Raw genomic sequence first — 20,141 nt, 5'->3', positions numbered from 1 at the left:
AAGGTGTTGGATCTCCTGTTATAATAATGTATGTTAATGTATGGGAGTCCATCAGTCCTATAGCCTATAAGCATGGGCACCATACACAGGAGCTGGCCTGAGAATTTCTGGGTTGATTTTGGATTTTTGTTTGTTTGTTTGTTTGTTTGTTTGTTTGTTGAGGGCTGGCTGTGAGGCTGTGGTGGCGCACACTTTTAATCCCAGCACACTCAAGAAGCAGAGGCAGGCAGAGCTCTGAGTTCAGATTTAACCGTGTCTATGGAGTTAGTTCCTGGACAGCCAGGGCCACAAAGAGAAACCCTGTCTCAAAAGAAAAAAAAAAAAAAAAAAAAGCAAAAATAAAAATAAACTTTTTTTTTTTATACATTTGGATGTTTTGCCTGCATGTATGTCTACGTACTACATATATGTCTCGTACCTATGGATGCCGGAAGAGGGCACCAATCACCTAGAATTGCAGCCACCTCTCCACCTCTCCACCTCTCCACCCCCCAATTCTCTATTCCCTTTAACAAGTGGGGATTTTTTTTTTTCCTTTTTGCTGTCAGCTGGAGATAGGTTTCCATGCCAATAATTTTAATACTAACCTAAATTCAGTTGGTTTATCAGGGAAATATATATTACAAAAGTCACAGAATGGAGCTGGGAATGGGGGTGCATACCTGTATTCCCAGCGGTTGGGAGACTGAGGCAGGAGGATGAGTTTGAGGCTAGTGTAGGGTATAGTGTGAAATCCTGTCTCAGAACAACAAGGAAAAAATATCACAGAAGATACTTTAGCATAAAAGTCATTATATCCAGTCAGTAAATAATCACTAATTTCTTGATATATCCTATACACTGGGATCTAAGAAGGGCTGAAGCCAGGTGGTGGTGGTGCACCCCTATAATTTCAGTGGGAAGCTGACGTGTGGATTGCAACTAGTTACTGTAAGACTTTTTCTCAAACCGACCACTCTCTACCCTCCCTCTGTCGCTCCCCCTGCCTCCAATGAGATTTTTGTCTTTGCTTTCCACATTATTTATGGTCCAGGAAAGAAGACAGACAAGCAATTCAGGACAGCATGTTAAGTCTTAGGATATAAAATAGCAGAGTGTGCAGTGGGAATGCAGAGAAGGGCCTTTGGCTTTGGAACGAATCTGAGAAGGCTAGGATGACATTCGGAGTCCCACAGGTAGAGTGGGTAGTAGGGAAGGAGGTTCTGGTTAGAGAGAGCATAAAGACAGAGAACACAGCCCTTCTAAAGTCAGCCGTTTCAGGAAGAACGGAGGGGATTTGTGTTACCTTTTTTTTTTTTTGTGCAGGGTTTCTCTGTTTAATGACTATGGCTGTCTTCTAACTCACTCTATAGACCAGTAGACCACCTGTTTCTGCCTCTCTAGTGCTGGAATTAAAGGTATGTGCCACCACCACCTGGCTGTGTTACCTAATTTTTTTCTTTAAGATTTATTTGTTTGTTTATTTATTTATTTATTATGTATATAGTGTTCTGGCTGGTGGTTTGTGTTTGTTTGTTTGTTTGTTGTTTTTTAAGTAAATAAGTTGTTGCCTGTATGTAAGTATGTACACCACCTGTGTGGTGCCAAAAGAGGTCAGCAGAGGGATTTTCTTCTAGAACTGGAATTACAGATAGTTGTGAACTACCATATGGGTTTGAACCAGAGTCCTTTGCAAGAGCAAGTGCTGTTAACCACTGAGTCGTCTGTCAGGCTTTGTTTTTAAGGAAAAATGTATGTGTAAACGTAGAACTTTGTGTAGTTGGCGAGGATATTTGAGTTAGAAAGGAGGGGAAAGAATTCAAGAGAAATTGCTGCTTTATTCAGAACAACAGAAATATGTTTCACTAGGTCATTTCTCTGATCCCACCTACTAAGCACACGAGTGAGATGCTATCAGAGATTTTTTGTTTTCAGAGACAGTTCCTTCAACCAGACAAAGCATCTGTTCAACATTATTGATTGTTAAAATCTGTTATCTCCAGGGCTAGAGAGATGGCTAACCAGCTAAGGGCACTTGCTGTTTACCCAGAGGGCCTGGGTTCAATTCTCAGCACTCACGTGGCAGTTAATGGTCTATAACTCAGTTCCAAGAGCTCTGAAGCCCTCTTCTGGCTTCCACTGGCATTGCATAAGACATACATGCAGGCAAACTGCTCAGATATGTAAAAAAGGAAAATAAATGTAAGAATTTCATAGACCGTATCAGTAGTAAAAGAAAGGGGTGTCTCCTATAGGTGGTAAGGACACAAGGAGGCTGGTAAGAAATTGCAGATTGAGTTTCCAGCATGGTGTGGAGCAGAGGTGCTTTGGTTCCAGAATATTTGCATATACACAGTGAGCTTTACCGAGTGGAACCCCGGTCTGCATGTGAGGTTTGTGTTTGTTATATCTGTACATGAAGCTTTAAAGGACATTTTTCACAGTGTCTGTAGTGTACTTGCTTTGGACTGTCCAACCACATGAAATCAGATGTGAACTTTCCACTTGTGCCATCCTGCCAACTTTTATTGTTGTTGTTTGAGATACTTTCACATAGCACAGGCTGATTTTGTAGTGGTCACTGTGCTCTTCCTGTCCCAATTCCATTTTCAGTGTGCCTGCTGTTGGCCTGCCATCTCCTCTCCTCCCCTCCCCTCCCCAATTGAAGAATTGCCTCAATCAGATTGGCCTGTGCTTTGTCTGTGAGCGAGTGTAAGAGTGTCTTGATTGATGGGAGAGGACCCAGCCCAGTGTGGGTGGCATTATCGCTAGACAGGTGGGCCTAAGCTGTATAAGAAAACTAGCTGAGTATGAGCAAGTGAATAAGCGAGCACATTCCTCCATAGTTTCTTCTCTAGCTCCTGCTTGAGTTCCTGCCCTGACTTCCCTCAGTGGGCTGTGACCTGGAAGTAGAAGCTGAATAAACTCTTTCCTCTTAATGTTTTTGGTCAGAGTATTTGATCCCAGCACCAGAAAATCAAACTCTCCCTCTCCGTTAGTGAAGGTGTGATCCGAACTACAGGGGTAATGCCAGCTTCTGTCACAGCAAGGCTGACCAGACCCTGTGCTGAGCGCTTATGGAGTTGCTTTTGTTTCAGCACATGGCCATTTTCTGTTTGTAGTTGGAGAGGCGGAGGAGTTAAAGACTGGGAACGTAGGCTCTAGAAGCAGGCCTCTTACACAGATGTTTCAGTTTTGCCAGTAACTGTGTGGCCTTGAGCACTTCTGTAGAATGATGGCATTCTGTAGGTTGTGGCATGTAAATTGCATGGCCAGGTACAGTGCTTGGCATAATATTAAGCAAATAGAATGTACTTCTCAAATGTCATAATTGCAATGTAATTCTCACAAAGAAGGATAGCACAGAGAAAAGTGAATTCATTTGCATATGTCACACAGCCTGTAAGGGGTGGACCAGAGTTTGTCTCAGGCAGTTGAACTTCAGAGCTTTTGCTGCTAGCATTCTGCTGCGTCACTTTTGATGGTGAGAGAGACTGGACTAGAGATGTGTCTTGCTGAACTTGAGGTGAGTTTTAGTTTTTTGGGTGTGCTTGGGTTCTCTCCTCCTGACCTTCCTTTGTGATTTTAAGCATCTTACTGCCTGTGCCTCTGTTCTGAGTCAGTTTTTCCCCAGATGCAGAGAAATGAAAGAATGCTTGGTTGCTGAAGGGCTGGACGTTCCCTGGGCCAGAAATACAAGCTAAATATGTATGCCTTAGTGTTCTTGTCTTCTTTGGACTAGAAGTAAGATCTTGTTTCTCGTTATGTTTACCATTTGTTGTTGTTGTTATTGTTTGATGTATGTGTCTGTTAGGCACATGTGTGTGGGTGCTTGTGGAGACCAGAAGAGGGTGTTGGGTCCTTCTGGAGATGGAGTTATAGGCAGTTGTGAGGCACCTGATGTAGCCACCTGGAAACTGGACTCGGGTCCTCTGCAAGAGCAGCAAGTGTTCTTAACCACTCAGAGCCATTTCTCCAGCTCCTAGTCTGTCTATAAGCAATTAGTAACGCTGAGAAGCAGAGCAATCAGCGTACCCTGAGAACTCTGGTGTGGACTTTACGTGGAATTAGCTCCTTTAATCCTTGAACCTTGTGAATAATCACTCTTGTTTTATATTGTTTGAAGAAGGTTAGGAGGCTCACTTAGAGCCATACTGTTAATAATGGTAGAGCTGGGATTTGAGCAGTGTTCTGGCTGCAGATACCTGCACCTGCTGCCCATATGAAAAGTGTATAATGCCAGTTGAACACCCCATATGTGAAATACTAAGGAGTACATTTTTTTTTAATCTTAGGTTTTTTTTTTTCAGTATTTGCAAGATTTCTTTACTTTTTTTAAAAAACCAGTCAAACATTCCTAATCAAAAAAATACAAAATACAAAATTTAAAAAGTATGTTATATGATTGTGTGATTTAACAGGTAATAAGGGGCTGGAGAGATGACTCAACAGGTCAAAAGCACCGTTTTTCTTTTCCTGAAAAATGGGAAGATTTTGGTCACTAGAAATAATGGCCCATGACTACCTGACTTTGCTCCAATTTATACCTAGGACTTCACTTACTTTTAGACTTTTTGCCCTCATGTATTGAGCAAAGTATCAGTCTCAAGGGTCTCTGAGGTCCTCTTGAATGCTGACTGATAATAAAAAGGAGGGTAGCACTGCTCAGCACTGAATTTGGAGTGAGGCACTTGCAAAGTCAAAGGTGGCCTGTCTCAGAAGATTCCAGCTTTAAGGCCAAGAGATGAGCACTCCATGAACATGGTAGCTCTGCTCTTTCTTGAGGCCAGTGACCAAGGGAACTCAGCCTCTGGTCAGCAACAGCTGGGGACACTTTGGTTGAGGCTTGGGTAAGGTTAGCTAAAGCAAGCAGGTCACTCCCCGCCCCACCTTTCCTCTCCTTGTCTCTTCAAAATGTCGGTTTTGTACGTTTTCGTGTGTGCAGCACTGTTTTAAGAACTTAACTAGTGGGACTGGAGAGATGGCTCAATGGTTAAGAGCACTGACTGTTCTTCCAGAGGTCCTGAGTTCAATCCCAGCAACTACATGGTGGCTCACAACCATCTGTAATGAGATCTGGTGCCCTCTTCTGGCCTGCAGGGATACATGCAGACAGAATACTGTATACATAATAAAAAAGTCTTTAAAAAAAAAAGAACTTAACTCCTCGTATCCTGTAACTTATCTTCATAGTAATCTTAGGCGAGTAATGACTGCTAAACAAAATGTGCAGATAACAGCTGAGAAAAACAGTTCAGTGGTGTGTCCACGTTGTTGAGATGGTCGTGTCAGGTCTGTGCCTCCAGCCACTGGGTTATAGAGCTGGGGTCTGAAGAAACAAGCAGGAGAGAGTCTTTAGTGTTGTCAGTGACTTTTTAGCTCAGGATGATGATCGTTTAGAGCCCAAGAACCTTTGAAGTGTTTAACATAGTCTCCTGATCTGCTGTCTACTACAGACATGCTTTCTTCTCTCCCCTGACAGACGTCCACCCTATTCTGTTCCAGGGCCTCCACTGACGGGGAAGGGCATCACTTTACTACTTCCCCTAATTTTTTTTTTTTTTTTTGAGACAGTTTTGCTCTGTAGCTCAGGCTGGCCTGAAATTCTTAATCTTCCTGCCTTGGCCTCCCTAGGAATATAGTCGTGTATCATCATGTATCACCATGTATCCATGTCTGACTTACTTCCCCATAATATTGTTGCATAGTTGTCATTAACAAAAGATTATTTCTCTCTTTTTTTTTTTTTTTTTGAGACATGGTTGATCCTGCTGTCTAGCCTTTACAGTCTTGCCACAGCCTCCTGAGTACATGGGGTTGCTGAGATGCCAGGCTTTATTTTTTGTTTTGAGTTGAAATTTAATTGCGATGTCTCATTAAATTTAGGCTAACCTGGAGCCCCATAGAGCTAGTCCATCTCCCACAGACAGCCAGCCCTAGCTTGTGTCCAGGCACACTTGTAGTCTCCCTATAGCCTTTTTTTTTTTTTTTTTCACTTGGGTCACCCTGCACAGAAGCCCTCTTACCTCTTAAGTCGGGCAGATGTGTATCACTTCTTGTCATTATTTACTCCAAGGTGCATAGTCTTTTTCACCGTGGAGAAGAAATCAGGGATGTGTACAGTCTTTCCTAGCTTGGAGAATGGGTGGGTGGAGGGGGAGTCTTCAGTTTCACAGAAGCTGGGGAATTTTATCAAGGGCTCTCCTGGGCATCTTGAGAAAATCACAAAATGGCTGGAAGTTATTCAAGCTGCATTTACTTTACTAGGCCACTAGGTGTTGAGCGACTCACAGACCTGGGAGCAGGGACTGCTGTGTCAGTGGCTGTCTGAAGACACAGCTTACCTCACTGAAAGGTATTTTAGGTGCTGAGAAAAAAAACGTGTTCCTCATATGCTTTGTCTTTCTTGGTTTTGTTCTAGTTTTAAATACTAGTGTGAAAAAGTTCTTGGAGTGTTTTTCTTAGAAGAGGGGAATGAGTATGTGTGACTTGTGGCTCAGTGGGATCCCTGGGACTCACATGGTGGCAGGAGAACCGGCTCCCATAGGCTGTCCTTTGACCTTTATACACATGACATACCACCCCTCCAGTAAACAGTACATTTTAAAATTTAAATTCATTTGTAAACTGAAAAACAGATGTCAAGTATATTTCTTGGGGGGCAGTGTGGTGTTTTCACATGTATGTACATTGTGCAGTGTTTCAATTAGGTTAAACTGTAGCACCTATCCCTTAAACATTAATCCTTTCTTTGTGATAAAAACCAAAAAAAAAAAAAATTCAAACTCTATCTTTTAGCTTCTGGAATGTATGACACATTATCACTTTTGTAGTCTTCCTCTTTGACTTAGCGTGGCCAAACTCTGCATATTCCTAATTGTAACCTCTCCCCCCTCATTCCTTCTCTCTCCAGCCTCTGACCACCATTCCATTCCTGGCTGTCTTGAGATCATCGTCCTTATTTCCATGGATGAGGAGAGTGTACAGTGCTTGCTTTTTGTGCCTAGCTTGAGTCCATGTTGTTGCAAATGACAGACTTATAAAAAGTTAACTTTTATTGGCTGAATAGCAGTCTATAGTCTATAGTGTGATTGTGATTTACATTTTCTTCCCCTTTCCCTCCTTCTCACTGCCCTACTTCCTTTCCTTTTTTTTTTTTCTTTTTAAAATTTTGTTTCTCTTTGAGCTAAGGATGGGACCCAGGTCCTCGTGATGGTAGCTCGGCATCCAACCAGAGCCCCAGCTTGCATTATGTAGTTATTGTCAGTAGTGCTTTTTTTTTTTTTAAGATTTATTTATTAAGTATACAGTATTCTGGCTGCTTATATGCCTGCATGCCAAAAGAGAATACCAGATCTCATCGTACATGATCGTGAGCCACCATGTGGTTGCTGGGGATTGAACTCAGGACCTCTGGAAGAACAGCTAGGGCTCTTAACCTCTGAGCATCTCTACAGCCCCTGATGTCTTTTTTTTTTTTGTTGCTCTTTTGTTCTAGACAGGGTCGCACTTATGTAGTCTGGCCTCAGAGCTGACATCTTGTCTTAGCCTGCTGAGTGGTGGGATCATCTGCATGTCTCAGCACACTTGGTCCTGTGTGAATGGTGTCTTCACAGTGTTCAGGATTCTTGACTGCTTGATCACAGTCAGCAACTTTCTGGCATCTTGGGATTCTAGAGATGCAGATGAAGCATCCAGTGCCAGCAGCATGTGCCAGTGGCCTGTGCTGGTCCTTCCTCAGTCCTTTGTAAGCAGTAACGGGTTACCACTGGAGTTTGCGGATTTTATTTATGCCTGAATTTTACCATCGAGTGCCCAGGTGTGCCTTTGAAAAGTAACTCTGATTTTAGAACTTAAGCTTTTTCTTGGTGCAGGTGCTTTCCAGTCTCTCTATGTTATGGGCGAAGAGACTGAGACTGAACCCAGAAAAGTGGAGTGACGTGCCTTGAGTCACAGCTAGCCACCATGAATTTATGAAGTTATCAGGCACATAACTCCTGCTGAGCTGTCACCAGTGCTCCAGTCACCCCACAGCAAAGGCTCATTAGGAGTAAATTAGAAAGTGTTTCTGAGACAGGAATCTGCCAGCAGTTCCTGAGGAATCAAGAAGAGGTAACAAAACTCTTTACACTCAAAATGTGGCCCATGTGAAAGACTTGAAGATTCCTGTGCCCTGGTGTTCCATTAATGGATCTACCTCATAATTCTCAAACTCTATAAGATCAGAAAGTTGCTTCAACTTTGGAGAATAGAGGTTTTGAGTAGCCTGGAGCTTGATAAGTGTGATCATGCCCTGTTGTAAATACTGGACAACCTAATCAGCTGCCAAAGCTTGGAGACAGACGCCATAAACTGTCTTATCAGCGGTCTGGTTTCTGTTTGAGTTCCAGCCTGGGACTCTTCTGATGGGAACCACCTGTTCCTGGTCTGTTGAGCTTTGGATTTCCCCAGTCCCTTAGTCCTTTCAGTTTTGAAATGAAACCTGCTCTACAGGGTGAGGTCAGGTCCAAGAGGACTTTGACAGCTCACAGTAGCTTATTTTTTTCTAGAGCCACCTGGTATGTGAGCTTGTGATGAGAGAGGTGATGAATCAGCTGTTGGGTAAGATCTGGGCAGTGTCATTTCTTTGGGTAACCAGGAAAACACAACCAAATACATATGTTTACTGCTCAGGAAGCTGAAAGTTACGAGTGCAGTCACCAGAGGGCTGCACAACCTCAGCCTTGCTTTCCTGAAGAGAACATTGCCCACCCCCAGTGCCCTACCCAGATTTCTCTGTGTAGCTGGCCGAGACTAGCTTTGAACTCCTAATTCTCCTGTCTCAGCCTTTAGTGTTAGGATTACAGGTGTACACCACTCTGCCTTGCTCCAAAAGGTTTTATCTCAACTTCTTGTCTCATCCGTAGGACCTCCTCGCCTCCTTTCTGTCCAAGTCTCTGGCCTCTCTCTGCTGTTCTCCTGTCCTTGCCCTTCACCATAAACCCCCTCCCAGAGCATAGCACTTCACTTAACTCTTTCTAGTAAGACTGGGTCACCACATGACCTCACTGGGATACCCCTGCGTCATTTCGTAGCACTCCAGAACTGCTTTTAGTCCACAGAACATCCCGCTCCTTTGGGATTTCTGCTGGGTCAGTGCCAACTGCATGTCTTCCCTTGTCTTCCACATTCAGTGGTCCCAGTGGATTATTGGTAGCTAAGACTAGCCTGGGCCCAGAGGTTCAGGAGAGAACATGGCATTGAGAGGCTATGTTAATATGTTAAGATGTGGGCAAGTGTGAAGCCATGCGACCAGGAAGGCTGTGTTGGGTGGGAGGGACAGGAAATGCAGTACTTAAAGCTGGTGTCCTTTGTAGCCTTCCTCTCCTCCTGCTCATTCTGTTTGGGGATGGAATGCAGCTTAGTGGTAGAGCACTTTATTCCCAGCACCACAAACATCAGCATGCTTGGAATTTAGTAATTTATGTGGAATATAGCAGTCTTTGATTCCTTCTCCCATTTCTGTTCTCTAGAGAGAATGTATCTTTGGAATGTGTGAACCCAAGGAAAAAAATTAGATCTTTAAGTTTTATCTCCACAAATGATAGAGATGCTATGCATTATTCTGACATTTCCTTCTTTGTCTAAGAATGGGCCTTCAGCCACTGTGGTGGAGCACATCTTTAATCCAAGCACTCAGGGAGGTAGAGGCAGCTGGATCTGGATGAGTTCAAGACCAGTCTGATCTACATAGCAAGCTCCAGGTCAGGGCAAGGCTACATAGTAAGACTCTTTCTCAAAAACAAAATAAAACAACAAAGAATGGGCCTTGGCAGTATCCCATGTTAGTAAGTAGTCATTTCATTATTTTTGGCTGCTATATAGTATTTCATAAAATGGATAATGCTTTGTTTTATTTAGCCACTTTCCTGTTGAGTGACATGAAGGTGTTTCTCTGTTCTAGATGATGCTTACTGTGGCTTAAGAGTTGGTGTTCTGTTCCTACGCATTGATGTCAGCCTTCTTCAGTTCACAGGGAGAACTTACGGTGAGTGTGTGTGTGTTTCTGTTTCTGCAGTGCTGGGGATTGAACCCAGGGCCTCATATATGCTAGGCAAATGGGCTGCATCACCAGCCCCGATATCTTGCATTCATGATGAGCATGCTGTGCTCCTTCTCTGGTGCCCCATCCGCTTATAACCAAGCCCTGCATCGACTAGACATCCCTTCTTCCCATTCCTGGTCTGATCACTATCAAACACCAGAATGGGCCCTTGGGATTCTTAGACCTAGACTTTGCCTTCTTTGTTGCCACTGCCGTATGCTGTGGTTTTTCTCATTTACCAGGTTAAATGCTGTGTAAAGTGCTTACAGTAGTCAGGGGCTTCCGAGTGAGCTGTGGTGGTGATGATGCAGTCACCTGATTCCACGCTTGACTTTCTGTTGTTGTTTTGAGACTGCCCTTGAGTCCTGGTGAGTCGAGGCCCTCCTGGCATGGGAGCCCGGAGTCTGATAGAACTGGAGGGAAATACCGTACCTTGGGTGCAGGCTGATCTTACTTTGTGTCAGGTGCAGGCTAAATTTACTTTGTATATCTTTTATTGTCGAACTTTTTGAACTTATTTTGCATTTGAGTGTCCTTAGAAGAATGTTGTATTTAAAAACAGGGCAGTGGTGGTGCACATCTTTAATCTCAGAACTCAGGAGGCAGAGGCAGGTGGAGCTCTGTGACTTTGAGGCCAGCCTGGTCTACAGAGCAAGTTCCAGGTGAACCAAGGCTACACAGAGAAACCCTGTCTCAGGAAAGAAAAAAAAAAAGAGTATTGTATTTGGAATTGTAACCAAGGAGCTAGAGACATGGCTAGTTAGTTAAGAGTGCTTGCTGATTGTTCTCGCAGAGGACATGAGTTTGGTTCCTAGCATCTACTCTGGCTGCTCACAACCACTTGTAACTCCAGCCCTAGGCTTCCATGGACTCCCACACTAACTTGTGCATACACAGACACATCCACAGAATTAAAAAGAAAACAAACATTTAGAAATTGTAATCCATTCTACTAGTGAACAGAAAGGGAGGAGGGACTCTCAGAGCTAGGTTGCAGTATAGATGGCTTCATAGTTCATCAATTGAAGACCATATGTCTTAGACATACAGAGTGGCACATGGAACCGCCACCGAGGACAGAAAAGCTGCACTGTCCAAGTCTGGGCTATGTGGAGAATGTCAACGTTATAGGAGTCCAGAGGAGGGAGACAGAACCAAAGGATCACTTAGGAATTAAGCAGTTCTTATTAAAGAGGAGTAGATGGTTGAGAAATACCAAGTTCACTTAGTGCACACATTTAAAACTATTTTAATCGCCGGGCGGTGGTGGCGCATGCCTTTAATCCCAGCACTCGGGAGGCAGAGCCAGGAGGATCTCTGTGAGTTCCAGGCCAGCCTGGGCTACCAAGTGAGTTCCAGGAAAGGCGCAAAGCTACACAGAGAAACCCTGTCTCGAAAAACCAAAAAAAAAAAAAAAAACCCTATTTTAATCACAAGGGGCTTCCTGAATGGAGGATACTGAACTAGCTCGTATTAAGTGCTTAAATAAATAGAAAATAGGATGAAAATAAAAGATCACTGGGCGGTGGTGGCACACACCTTTAATCCCAGCACTCAGGAGGCAGAGTTAGGCGGATCTCTGAGTTTGAGGCCAGCCTGGTCTACGGAGCAAGATCCAGGACAGGTACCAAAACTACACAGAGAAACCCTATCTCAAAAAAACAAAAAACAAACAAACAAAAAAACCGCACTGACTGCTCTTGCACAGGACCTGGGTTCTGTTCCCAGCACCTACATGGTGGTTTTGGGGGATCTGATGGATCTGATGCCCTCTTCTAGCCTCTTTGGCCACTGCATGCACATGGTGCAAGGACATCCTTGTAAACACTCATACACATAAATTAAAAAAAAAATAAGGACCAGGCAGTGGTGGTGCAAACCTTTAATCCCAGCATTCAGGAGGCAGAGGCAGGTGGATCTCTGTTAGTTTGAAGCTGGTCTCGTCTACAAAGAGAGTTCCAAGATGGCCAGGGCTACACAGAGAAACCCTGTCTTGAAAAGATCAGCAGTATTTCCATTGGACATTTACAGTGTTTTTTTTTTTTTTTTTTTGAGCTGAGGATTGAACCCAGGGCCTTGGGCTTGCTAGGCAAATGCTCTACCACTGAGCTAAATCCCCAATCCCATTTTTTTTGGTTTTTCAGACAGGGTTTCTCTGTGTAGCTTTGTGCCTTTCCTGGAACTTGCTTTGTAGACCAAGCTGGCCTCAAACTCACAGAGATCCTCCTGGCTCTGCCTCCCGAGTGCTGGGATTAAAGGCGGGCACCACCACCGCCCATTTACAGTGTTTTTTTTTACTTAGAAAGCTTTCTCTTTGGTCTGTCTTCTTCTATTAAGAGCACAGCTGCACAGCTTTTAAATCATCTCCTTAAAGAGGCCTTCCTGACCACCTGAGGATTCCGTGAGCTACCAATACACTTGTCTGTCCCATTACCTTATTTGTCTTTTTTAAAATTTGATTTAATAAGGTTTTTTCACATTTATTTTTCACATTTATTTATCCATCTCGTGTGTGTGTGTGTGTGTGTGTGTGTGTGTGTGTGTGTGTGTGTGTGTGTACACTCACCACTGTAGCAGTATGTGTGGAGGTCAGAGGACAGCTTTCAGGACTTCTCCTTCCACCATGTGGGACCTGGGGATAGAACTCAGGTCATCTTGCTTGGAGGCAAGTGTCTTTACCAGCTGTGCTATTTTCTTGGTTCCTCCTCTTCTTTTTTTTTTTAATTTATTTTTATTTATGTGTGTGAGTGTTTTGCTTACATGTATGTAAGAGTACCATGTGCATTCGGTATGTTCTCTGAGGTAAGAAGAACTGTTCCCCTGGAACTGGAGTTAGAGTGAGCTGCCATGTGAGTGCTGGGAACCGAACCTGGGTCCTCAGCAAGAAGAGCAAGTGCTTTTAATGGCTGAGTCATCTCTCCACCCTGTATTACCTATTCTTTGCATAGCACTTGTCACTGTCTAGTATTTTTCTGGCTTACTTTCATATTTGCTTGTAGTCTCTAAGTAGAATTGGCTTTGGCTTATTGTCATTGTTATTTGATCACCTTTGATAATTATTCTGGTCAGGATGAGCCACCCAACTTGCTTGTCTGAAGTCACTGAATCATTTTTCTGAAACCAGAGAAGGGTGGCAGGGACTTGACCTTGGGGGACATGCATGCTGAAGGTAGAGGGTAAAGATGGGATACTGCTTCTGTGGCTGCTGAAGGCTGAGAGAATGGAGCAGTGAGCAAGATAGGAAAAGAGCCCTGCAGGAGGACACAAACAGGGTTGAAACCAAAGGCTGAATCCTGAGGACACCTGAGAACAGAACGTAGATGGAGAGTAAGGAGGGCTGGGCAGGCATCTCTGGACAGGTCATTAATAACCACAGAGATCACTGAAAGTCTCAGCTGCTGCCTCCTGCCCCTCCCCTCCCCTTCCTTCCTACCTCCTTTTTTGTTTACTTTTAAAAGCATTACTGTGTTTGTATGGATGTGGAGGTGCACAAGTACCATTGTACATGTGTGGGAGTCATAGAACAGCAATTGGGAATTGGTTCTCTCTTTTCACTTGTGAGTTTACAGGATCAAACTCAGGTCCATCAGACTTGGATGTAAGCACTTTTACTCACTGAGCCATTTCATTGGCCCTCTCTCAGCATTCTTGCTTTTTGGTTTTTCAAGACAGGGTTTCGGGTTGGGGATTTAGCTCAGTGGTAGAGCACTTGCTAGGCAAGCGCAAGACCCTGGGTTCAGTCCTCATCTCTGGAAAAAAAGAAAAAAAGGAAAAAAAGAGGGGGAAAAAAAAAGACAGGTTTCTCTGTATAGTTTTGCTGCCTGTCTTGGATCTCGCTCTGTAGACCAGGCTGGCCTCAAACTCGAAGAGATCCGCCTCCCGAGTGCTAGGATTTAAGGCATTCTTGCCTTTTTAAGGAATAAACTTTGTCATATAGAAAGGATCTGGTAGTTAACATGCAGGGCTCCAGGGAGGTTGCCTGATGCTGTGTGTATATTTGATGTGTTGCATGCTTCTTTTTCCCTCCCCAGGAGCCTGTTTTCTGTTGTTGTTTAAATTATTATTATTAGGCTATTTTTATTTATTTATTTATTTATTTATTTGAGATTTTTTGAGACAAGGTTTCTCTGTGTAGCTTTGCGCCTTTTCCTGGATCTCACTCTGTAGACCAGGCTGGCCTCGAACTCACAAAGATACACCTGCCTCTGCCTCTCAAGTGCTGGGATTAAAGGCATGCACCACCACCGCCCGGCTATTAGGCTATTTTAAAGACAAGGTCTCATTATGTAACTCTGACTTTGTCCTGGAACTCATTATATAGATCAGGCTGGCCTCAAACTCAGAGATCTGCCTGCCTCTGTCTCCTGAGTTCTGGGATTAGCAACAAGTAGTTTTAACTGAACCATCTCTCCAGTCTTTTGAATTACACTTTTAATTTTTAAATTTTAGGGGTGTGTGTATCAGCACGTATGTGTGGAGGTCAGAGGACAGCTTTGTGGAGTCAGTCCTCTCCTACCATGTGGGTCCTGGAACTAAACTCAGGTGTCAGTCTTGGTGACAGGTGCTCTCCAGCTCTCAAAACATAGTCAATTCAGCTATTTTATCTTTTAGAAATGATTACCTTTTTATTTATCCATTTTGTGTGCATGGGGTAGAGGGTGGGGTGACATGCAGGTGACACAGTGCACCTGTGGACATCAGAGGACAACTTGCAGGAGTTGGCTCTCTGTCGACCATGTGGATCTTGAGGATCAAATTCAAATAGTCAGGCTTAGCAGTGCCTTTCCCTCATTGAGCCATGTGTCAGCTAGTTTATCTTTAAACATGCTTCCTATGTGGATGCCTGCAGTAGTCTTGGAGGAGGTGGTTGGAGGGAGGGAGCATTCCCCTCCTTCTGACCCAGGCTTAGGAGGAGCTGGCCTCCACAGCTGTAGGACCTTAGGGCTGGATTGAATCTGAATCTGGAGTTGCTCTGGATTTTGAGAAGGGACATGAGAGTACTAACTCTAGGGTGGGAATCTACCAGGGAAGCACAGAAAGAAGTAAGAAAGAGGCCAGGCCTTGGTAACACGTGTCTGGAGAAGCTGAAGCAGGAGGGTCTGGGCTATATAGCGAGATTCTATTTCAGTAGTGGAAGACTGGCTGGCCATCCTTTGGTGGTGGGTTCCAGGTTTTCAGTAGGCTCCAGACCGTTGCCTGGACTGGTCTTTGAGTTTATAGCAAGAACAGGGACTTTGATGTGCCAAAGAGACATGAGAGAGGCTGTCACTAACCCTCTTGCAGATGTGCTGTGTGCTTTTCTGTGTAGCTTGGACTTTACATAAGCTGAGAGGAATCAGAGTAAAAACAGTACTTGCCGAGACAGAGTGCTCTGGAAGGCTGGAGAGTGTGACACAGATGGGATAGTCTAGGCAGGTCATCTGTCCCGTGCGAGGCACATCTGCTCTCCAAGGAAGAGAGTGGCTGGCCCTGGTGACTGCTACAGTTTCCAAGGATGCCCTGTTATTGCGTACTGTTCTGTACTCTAAGCTTGTGCCTTTGTGTCCCCACTTCTCTTTTTTTTTCTTTTCTTTTTTTTTTTTTTAAAGATTTATTTATTTATTATGTATACAGTGTTCTGCCTACATGCATGCTTGCAGGCCAGAAGAGGGCACCAGATCTCATTACAGATGGTTGTGAGCCACCCTGTAGTTGCTGGGAATTGAACTCAGGTGCTCTGGAAGAGCAGACAGTGCTCTTAACCGCTGAGCCATCTCTCCAGCCCCCCCCCCCCCTTCTCTTTTCTGATCAGATTCCATAGTCCACTTAGACCTGTATTCTAGATTACCAGCTGCATGCCCAGCTTGACTCTTTGTGCACAATTTACTAACACTAAGGTTGCCAGCCAGCTTGCTCCGTTAGCCGTCAGGTTAATGATTTTGAAGTTTTGGGGAAAAAAATTGAACTTTTTCTGGGCATGGTGGCACATGGCTTTAGCTCCAGCACTTGGGAGGTAGAGGCAGGTGGATCTACATGAGTCCGAGGCCAGCCTGGTCTACAGAGTGAGTTCTAGGATAGCCATGGCTACACAGAGAAACTCTGTCTGAAACAAAAGAAACATTCACAGACCAGATATCATAGGAAGGGGCAGAACCCAAATGCTTACATGGAGGGCCTTAATGTCATCTGCCATTGCACACCAGTGCTTTTGAGACTTACAGGAGATTTTGGCATTGGGAAGCAGGTTTAAATGCAGGCCCTGGTGGCTGCCCAGCATACTTGAGACTTGCCTGGAGGGTTTGTGTATGTTTCCTCTGCTCTAGTGAAAGCCTTCTTCCTCTGCTCTAGCTGCCCTCTCTTCCCAGAGCTCTCTTTCATATTGCTTCAGTTCTTCCTATGAGCAGCTGGATATCATTTTCCTCGTTTAAGAGCCCAGTTCAGGGCCTCAGTTTAGAATCAGCAGTCTTCCACAGTTCCACCTGAATTATGGCCTATAAGGCTTTCAGTATCTGCTTGAGCAGCACAGTGCTTTGCTCCTTTTCCTTTTCCATTGTGTAACCCAGGCTGGTCTCTTATGATCCTTCTGCCTCAGCCATCCTCCAGTTGAGATTCCAGGCCCATGTCACAATACACAGCTTAGCTCCTCTTACAGAGACCTTTCACCCTGTGTTCTGATTTCACCTAGGAAAGAGATGGCTTGTACTGTCCATTTTACAGATAGCAAGCTGAAGAGCTAGATGGGAGGGAGAGTGCACCCCTCTGACCCCAGTATTTCAGCACTGGGGCTGGGGAAATGGCTTGGCAGGTAAGAGTACTGACTGCTCTTCCAGAGGACCTAGATTCATTTTCCAGTACCTACATAGTGGCTTGCAACTGCCTGTAACTCCAGTCCCAGGGATCCAGTGCCCTTTTTTGCCTCTTCAGGCACTGCATACACATGATGTACAGACAGCAAGCAAAACATCTGTATACATAAAAGAAAAAGAAAAAAAACAAAATCAGACAGCATGTTCCAACTCACTCAGGGACCATCACATAAGAGGAGGGTGGAAAGATTGTAAGAGCCAGAGGTTGGGAGGGATCAGAGCAAAAAGTGTCTTTTTGTTGTTCTTGTTGTTGTTGGTTTTTTTTGCTTGTTTGTTTGTTTTTGAGACACAGTCTCTCTGAATAGCCCTGGCTGTCCTGGGACTATGTGTAGACCAGGCTGGCCTCAAACTCTCACAGAGATCCGTCTGCCTCTGCCTCAGGAGTGCTGGGATTGAGAGCATGGACCACCATACCTGGCATTACTGGAAAGAATTCTTGAAGGAAGGAAGCGTCTCATGATTTTATCCCATAGTAATGAACATGATATCTGCTCAGTGTGTACATGTTCAACAAAGACAGCAGAGGAGGAGAGAAACAGTCTGCCAGAGAAGTGAATTGTGCCTGGTTTTTCTCTGACTTACCTTGTGACTCATGTCCTATCTCAGTAGATGCTTTCTTCCAACTGAGCGTGTTGGAGGCCTGGTGGTGTTGTCTGTTCTACTGAAAGCTCACAGAAGGGAGCAGAAGTCAGACAGGGCCCGAGGCCCCGGTCTGGAGCTACATAGAGACTTCTGTGTCACAGCCTAGGAGAATCTGGTTTCTCTTCCTAAATCAAGCCTGTGTAAAGAATGGTCAGTAGAGCAGCTGGACCCTGATGATACTTGGGCTCCTAAATTCAGAAAGTAGCCAAAATAGAATATGATAAAAGTGACTTTTGTCATTTTCTCTGATAGGTTTTATTAATTTTTTCCTTTTTTCTCTCTTTCTCTCTTTCTTTCTTCTTCCTTCCTTCTTTCTTTCCTTTCTCTTTTTCTTTCCTTTTTTTAATTTTAATTTTAATTTTTTCCTGGTAGAGCCTCAGATAGTTCAGGCTGGCCTTGAAATCTTTGTGTAACTGAGGATGACTCTGAACTTCTGTTCTTGTCTCCATTTTTCAACTGCTAGAATTAACAAGTGGCTGCTACCATGCTCACTTTTAAGTGGTACTGGGGATTGAATTCAAGGTTTCATGTATGCTAGGCAAGTACTCTACCAACTGAGCTATACCCTTAATTTCATTCTTTTATTAAAAAATTATTACTATTATTATTGATTATTATTACTATTGTTATTGTGTGTGTGTATACACATATGTGTGTGTACCATAGCTTGTATGTGGAGGTCAGAGGACAACTTGTTTATGCAGGTTCTCTCTTTTCATCATGTGAGTTCCAGTGACTGAAATTCTAAAATTGAGCTCAGGTTGGCAGGCTTGATGATGTCTTACTGACCCCCATTAATTTTTTTTTTTTTTTTTTTTTTTACAACAGTGTCTCTCTCTGTAGCTTGGATTACCCTGGAGCTCACCTAAGCTAGCCTCAAATTTATGTTAATCCTCTTGCCTCAGCCTCTCAAGTGCTACTGGTGTAAGTCACCACACTTGGCTCCAAGCTGCTTCCTGGACGGCCCTGGTGAGGAAGTCCTGCATCTCTGGGGCAGCTGTGGCAAGGCAGTAGGTATCGGGGCTGATCAGGAGTTAACTTTACCAAAGTAGCTCATGGCTTGTGTGGAGAAGGGGAAGATAGGGCAGTTCTGCTAGTCTCATACCTGTGCTCACCTCCACAGAGTTGGACACTGTGTGCTAGGGGAGAAGCTCTGGTCCCCCGTGGCCTGTTGCCTCCTCCGTGTGATGTGTCAGTCTTGCTTCCTGCAAGCATCTGGAGCTCAAGAGGAAGAATAAGGAGCTAAATGACCTGGCTTCATACCCTAGGGATCTTCCTGGGACCTGTCTTCTTCATCCTGTCCAGATTGCTTGACGGTTGCCTTCACCTTCCTCGGACTGTATTTCACCCTTCAGCAGCCTCGTTTCTGGGAAGAGGAGGAGCATGGGGACTGTGAAATGACTTGAAGGGTTTGCCTTTGCCTTCCTTAAGTCCCCTCTGGAACACAGTAGAGGTGGAGGGAGTGGGTGGGAGCACCACTGGCTTGGCATTCTGCCTAGACCTCTGTTAATATTTCTGCTTTTCTATGGGTTGTTTCTCTCTCCCAGTAGATTATGAGCATGGACCCTTCAGTGATTTTGCTTGTCTTGAGACCAGGTCTTGCTGTGTAGCCCAGGCTGGCCTCAAACTTGAGATATTCTTGACTGGGCCACATGATGGCTAGGATCACAGGCAAATATCATCACATCTGGAAGACTTTATTTTATTTTATTTATTTTTGTTTTTCAAGACAGGGTTTCTCTGTGTAGTCCTGGCTGTCCTGGAATTCCTTCAGTAGACCAGGCTGTCCTAGAACTCACAGAGATCTGCCTGCCTTTGTCCCCTGAGTGGTGGGATTAAAGGTGTGCATCACCATTGCCTACCTATTTTAATTTTTTAATTGAATTTTTTTCCCCTCAGGCTATGGTGGCTCAGCCTTTAATCCTAGCACTTGGGAGGCAGAGGCAGGTGGATCTCTGAGTTCGAGGACAGCCAGGGCTACACAGAGAAACCTTGTCTTGAGAAAAAAAAAAAAAATCAAGGCTGGAGAGATGGCTCAGCGGTTAAGAGCACTGGCTGCTCTTCCAGAGGACCTGAGTTCAATTCCCAGCACTCACATGAAAGCTTACAACTGTCTGTATAACTCCAGTTCCAGGGGATCCAACATCCTCATACAGAAACACATGCAAGTGAGATACCAGTATACATAAAATAAAAATAAATCTTAAAAAAATTTCATACAATATATTTTGATCATGATCTCCCCTCCCCCAACTACTCCTAGATCCTCCCCCCATGCCATAACAACAACAACAACAACAAAACAACAACTGGGAACCTATGTCCACTTTCCTTTCTCAGCATTGGGACCCCATCTGGTTTGATGGCTGATTTTCTTTAACTTGACTGTTAAAGATACCTTTTGGGGCTGGAGAGTTGGCTCAGCCCTTTTCCTGAAGACCTGAGTTTATTTCCTAGTACCTGTAAGATAGCTCAGAACACCCTGCAACTCCAGCTCCAGAAGATCCGACATCCCCTTCTGGCCTCCTGGTGCACTGTACCACATGGTACACAGACATGCACAGAGGCAAAATACATACATACATACATAC

At 44.3% G+C, this 20,141-nt stretch overlaps 1 long non-coding RNA gene across 6 annotated transcripts in view; it reads left to right on the top strand.

Moving 5' to 3' along the window:
- The window catches only part of LOC128098441 (uncharacterized), a 78,878-nt gene that overhangs the window by 10,272 nt on the left and 48,465 nt on the right, over window positions 1-20,141 (top strand). For 5 of the 6 annotated variants that reach the window (XR_008214258.1, XR_008214259.1, XR_008214255.1 and 2 more), the window contains one exon: window positions 9,923-10,006. This is a non-coding gene — a long non-coding RNA (uncharacterized LOC128098441). Of the gene's footprint in view, window positions 1-1,305; window positions 1,398-7,853; window positions 8,092-9,922; window positions 10,007-20,141 lie in introns of all 6 variants that reach the window. The other variant, XR_008214260.1, reaches the window with a different exon arrangement.

The sequence above is a fragment of the Peromyscus californicus genome, unplaced genomic scaffold, assembly GCF_007827085.1.
Source record: "Peromyscus californicus insignis strain IS unplaced genomic scaffold, ASM782708v3 Scaffold_6__1_contigs__length_162567912, whole genome shotgun sequence".
In the NCBI taxonomy this organism is placed as follows: domain Eukaryota; kingdom Metazoa; phylum Chordata; class Mammalia; order Rodentia; family Cricetidae; genus Peromyscus; species Peromyscus californicus.
Note: the sequence above shows the minus strand (reverse complement) of the source record. Positions and strands in the feature narration are given on the sequence as shown.